The following is a 6,058-nucleotide window of genomic DNA, read 5'->3' on the forward strand; positions in this document are numbered from 1 at the left end:
AAATATAGATTTTGTATAAAAAATATAAATTTAAAAAATGACAACATCATTGATACAGTCGGATCACAAGCACATTTCTAGCAATCAACTACAAATGGAAAGAAAATGTTGTTAAATTTTTATTTTGTGAATATCATTATTAAATCAATGAATTTCATTAATATAATTATATAGTAATTTGAGTGTGCTATGTATTGATATTAATACGTCGAAGATTGTATTATTCAAACGGATATATTCAAACGGATATAAAGCCAGGGGATTTCATCAGGTGTAAGGTTACGCGCACAATCAATACATTTTGAAATACAAAACGCAAAAGAAATTGAAAGATGAGATTCAGATCTGGGTCCTTTTTGATTCGTTTCCCCCTATTTTCTTGTTTCTTCGGATTTACATATTGCGTATTTCGAACAAAAAAATCAAAGAGAAAGGAAAGAGAAGCTTTACCTTCGTAAGTGCGCCTTGGAGATCTCCATCCCCTTCGTCGATATCGAAGGTGGAGAGAGGACTTCGTGGCTAGAATCATCAAACCTTGGAGTTGAGTAGAAAGGAGGCTCCACCGCAGGCTATTATCCATCAATCTTCGTAGTGGAATAAGGGTCGAATGGCGGCTGAATAAGGGCAAGCATCTAGGGTTTCGGTTTCCCCTGTCTGCTTTGCCAAAACACTCTAATTTTAGGCCGATTTTCCCTTTTAATTGAGGGCGTGAAGTGACGCCGTTTCAGGCTAGGTTCAATAGCCTTTGAAACGACGTCGTGTGGACCTATCTAGCGCGACCCGTGCGCTTGTGACCCGACCCGGGGAGGATCCGCGTGCTTCCCATTAATGGGAAATTTGTGCTCTAGGTCCCTCCCCTTTTGCGCCACACTTTAATCAGCCCATATATGTATTTCATGGTTTTTTAAAATTTTCCCCACAATTTACGCTCGTTTGCATTGTGGTCTGAGCTCCAACGCCACGTTTTGGGAGCCTGGAATATTTCCAGATTGAGCCACTGTGCATTTGCGCGCATCGTGCAGTGGTCCTTTCTTCTATTGTTTTGTTTTCAAATTTTCCCTTTTATTTTGGATTGATTCTAATTAAATCCTCTTATTCTAATTAAATCCTCTTAGTTCATAGCCCTTTGTGTTCTTAATCAATTATTTTTAATTTTTAAACAACTTTGAGTAATTGTTATTCCATTATTGTAAATTGTTTTTTTAGCAATGTTAATATCACATTTTGTACATTTTAAATGTTTATTTCCTTTGTATTATTATACATATATGTATATATTGTTAATATATTTTTATTCACATAATGGCTTTCGACTCTATCCTTACATTTTAATATATATTCTTTTTTGTTATTCAAATATATTTTGTACATATGTTTTACATAAGATTTAAGTTATTTTATATCCATTTATATTAGTACATGTATTTGATTCACATACATTACTAAACCTATACATATTATCATTTCTATAAATTTACATGTATTTACTTTTAGACTCATATATTTATATATTAATACGTTTATGACTCTAATAGATTTTTCTATTTTAAAACACTTTTTGCTTTATGATTTGTCAAGTATTTTCCTTTATGTATATATGAAACAATTTTAGAACTTTCATTTTTGCAATTATAAAATTATTATTTTTGAATGTTTCTTTATATTCCATTGCTTTTGTGTTTTATAGAGCCTATTATTTAAATGTTTTGATATAAGGATATGTATGGTTTTTAGACAAACTTAAAATTATATATATTTTATTATTAATCTCATTCTTTTTATAAATTTATATGTACATTTTTTATAAATTTATTTTGGGCATTATGTTTTGTCATGCATTTTTATTACTCTTTGGTAGAGGTGATCATGGGCCGGGTCGGGCCAGGCCCATACAAATTTTTAGGCCCGTTTACTAGGCCCGGGCCCGGCCTAGCCCGAAATATGGGCTTAAAATTTTGCCCAAGCCCGGCCCGAAATAAAATTACTAAGCCCGAGCCCAGCCCGGCCCGGCCCATATTAAATTTTTTTTATTTCATTAAATAAAAAAATTTAAAAATATAATAAATCAAATATATTTAAAAACATAAAAACAAATATTAAAACAAATAAAAATAATACTAAAACAATTCTTAAAACAATACACAAATTAATAATATAATAAAAAATGGTTATATTAAAAATTTAAAATAATTAAAAATAAAATAAAACAATATATATTAATATATAATTCGGGCCGGGCAGGGCCGAGCCAGGCCCGGGCCAAAAAAATCTTACCCGAGGCCCGGCCCGTTTTCTAAACGGGCCTCGTTTTTTTGCCCAAGCCCATTTTTCGGGCCTATATTTTTACCCAAACCCTCCCATTTTTCAGGTGGACCTTCGGGCCGGGCCGGGCCGCCCGGCCCATGATCAGCTCTAGACTCTTTGGTATCATATATTTTTTATTATAATGTATTTTGTAAACCTTTAAATGAATTTGTTTTTAAAAAATTTACATTTACATACAATTGGATTCAAACTTTGATTCTATAATATTCCTTTCAATAATTATATATATTCTTAGTTTCTACGCAAATTTATCAACTTATATATTACGTATTTTAAAAATATTCATTCTACAATATATATTTTAATGATTGCGTGTGTTTATTAAGCTTGTCTTTACAAATGTTTTATTTATCAATTCATCAATTCATATGATATGTCTCATATACTTATCATTGTTTTAAAATAATTTTATACTATATTGCTTCTTCGATTTGCATTTTCTTTTGTGCATCTAGTAGTAATCATTTTATGTTATGTCATGCATGTTGTTGTAGCATATTATTTGTTCATTGTCTTATGTTGTCATGTTAATTATTCCCCATGCATAATTGAAGTTGAATTATATTTTCAAGTTAGTTCTACTTAGTTGCTTAAGTGTTTGTTAGTTGATTAAATAAATTGTATTGCCTCCACTCTTCCATTGTCGTGTTTTATGCGTACATATATTACTCCATACCATCGCTTTCTACTCGATTTTTGAAATGTGGTCTTATAAAATCCAAATTTTATGATTAATTTCGTCTTATTTCAAATTGGATTAATGTGTTTTAAGCTAGTTTCACAATTTTTAAGAATCCTTTAAAACGAAGGCGATATTCGATACATGGTAAGTCGAGGAATAGTGCCCTAACGTGTTGGGTTGCAATTTCTCGTTTGCTCAAAGTAATCGAAGGTCCCTTTAGAATTTCACCCATGTCTTTTAAAAATCCCTTAAACGAAGGCGATGTGCGATTATTGGCAATTCGCAGAATCGTGCCCTAACGTGCTGGGTTGCAACTTCTCGTTTGCTTAAAATAATCAAATATCCCTTCAAAATCTCACTCATGTCTTCTAAAAATCCTTTAAAACGAAGGCAAGACTCGGTATTTGACAATTCGGGAATCATGCCCTATCGTGCTGGGTTGTGACTTCTCGTTTGTTCAAAACAATCGAATATTCCTTTAGGTTTTCACTCATGTTTTTTTAAGGAAACCTTTTAAAACAAAGGCGACGTTCGATGTTTGGCAATTCGAGAATCGTGCCCTATCGTGCTGGGTTGTGCTTTTTCACTTGTTCAGAACGATCGAAGATCCCTTCGGAATTTCACTCACGTTTTCTAAAAAAAACTCTTTAAAACGAAAGAAATGTTCGATGTTTGGAAACTCGAGGAATCGTGCCCTACTGTGCTGGGTTTCGGTTTTCGTTGGACTAAATAGTTGAGTATCCTTTCGTGATTTTCAAATTATAAATTTTCAGACGTTGAAACAAGAAGATTTTTGGCAACCAACTCGGGTTATTCAAATGTTATTAAAAAAGAATCACATTTCAAAAACATTTTTAATTTTAAACATAAGGACAATATTTAATCGATTCGATACCAATTTTGGGCGTAGTGAGGATGCTAATCCTTCCTCATGCGTAACTGACTCCCGAACCCGTTTTCTCACAAGTTCGTAGACCAAAATCGTTGTTTTAGTAAACCAAAAATATTTTATTAAAATAACCAAATTCTTAGGTGACCCGATCACACCAAAACAAAAAGAGTCGGTGGCGACTCCATATTTTCGTTTTTTAAAAAGTCGATTCCCCGTTTTTTTTTTAATTTAAAATTTTAAAATGAAAAGCTAGTTTCGACAGGTGGAAACAGAGAGTGTGCTTTCCCTTATATAATCCTTAAAAGGTTGGAAATAACGAATGAGTTTTCACTTAGCTAATTGAGGTTTTTTTTTTAAAATTGATTCAAAATTATTTATTAATTATGAAAATGATCCATTTGTAAAATCATGTAAAAAAAATAACTTGTTTGTTACAGTAACTTTAGTGCCACTATTGCTATTGGCGGCACTAGTAAAAATACACGTACATGTCATGTTAAAATACTCGTATTTCGAGAAAAAAAGAAAAAAAATTATATTTTAATAGGTACCGCCGTTGTCATTGGCGGCATCGACATTTTTATTAAAAAAATTTTGGGTCAGATTTTTTTTAGTGTTGCCGTTGGTAGCACCGGTGTCAATGGGTGGGTTAGAAATTTGATTTTTCTTTTTGCCGGCCTTGACATTAGTGGTGCATAGAGATGTGCATGGGCTGGGTTTGGGCAAAATTTTAGGCCCATTTTCTAGGCCCGGCCCGGCCCGGCCCGAAATATGGGCCTAAAAATTTGCCCAAGCCCGGCCCGAAATAAAATTGTTAAGCCCGAGCTCGGCCCGGCCCATATTAACTTTTTTAACTTATTTTATTAAATAAAAAATTTTAAAATATATTAAATAATCAAATACATTTAAAACAAATATTAAAACAAGAAACAAATAAAAAATATATTAAAACAATTCTTAAAACAATACACAAATTGAAAATATATAATAAAAATTGATTATATTAAAATTAAAATTAAAATATAAATATAATTAAAAATAAAAAATATATTTATTATATAATTCGGGCCGGGCTGGGCCGGGCCCGGGCTAAAAAAAATTTACCCAAGCTCGGCCCATTTTCTAAACGGGCCTCATTTTTGTGCCCAAACCCATATTTCGGGCCTATATTTTTACCCAAACCCTCCAATTTTTCGGGCGGGCTTTCGGGCCGGGCCGAGTAGCCCGGCCCATGCACACCTCTAGTGGTGCAGCAAAACGAAGAAGAAGAAGAAAATAAAACTTGTACCTTCATAGTCAAGTGAAGAAGCATGAAGATAAAGAAAAAAGAAAAGAGACTCAATTAGCTAAGTGAAAACTCATTCTCTGTTTCCACCCTTTTAAGGTTTAATCCCACTTTCTTTCTTTGGTTGAATATGTAATATTATACCATACAATTAATATTATATATATTAAATTAATCATTGAATTAATTTAGTAATATAATTAGACTTATAAGCAGTAGTTAAATCTTTGTTGGAATTCAAAAAAACCAAGATTAAACCTAGTTATTGTAATATTTTTTTTTTAAAATGATATTTATACGACTATATCGATGAAGAATATCTTTCTTTTAATATTTTGGATTATTAAACTTTTCTATATTAAATAAATAGTTTTTTTTAATTGACTCAAAATTTAATATATACAACCTAAATAAAAAGAGAGATGCGATATTGGAATCACGACGAAGTTAGAAATTCTTTTAGGAGTCGAAAGTAGATTATATATTTTTACGACAATAAAAATATAATTTCATCATTTTAATAGTTTATATCTTTATAAATTTTAAGAGATTAAATCAAATTTGTATCATTTTAAGGGCCAAAGTATAATTTTACCATTACTAATTTAAAATTTTATAAATTGTAAAAGGATCAAAATAAAAATAAAAATTTATTTTAGGGGATCGGGTCCCTCCCTCCTGTCTCCTCCCCTGTTTGAAATAAATAAATATATATCATATAAAACTTATAAAACCTTGTAAAACTTTAATCAATTTTACAATAATACAAATATATGATAAATATATGTATATATACATACGAGTTTTTATATTCTGTGGCGGACTTCTAACCTCAGCCAACCATTTTAGACTTGAACTTTCTTAAGGTGGTGCA

The sequence above is a fragment of the Gossypium hirsutum genome, chromosome A13 (genome assembly GCF_007990345.1).
Source record: "Gossypium hirsutum isolate 1008001.06 chromosome A13, Gossypium_hirsutum_v2.1, whole genome shotgun sequence".
Taxonomy (NCBI): domain Eukaryota; kingdom Viridiplantae; phylum Streptophyta; class Magnoliopsida; order Malvales; family Malvaceae; genus Gossypium; species Gossypium hirsutum.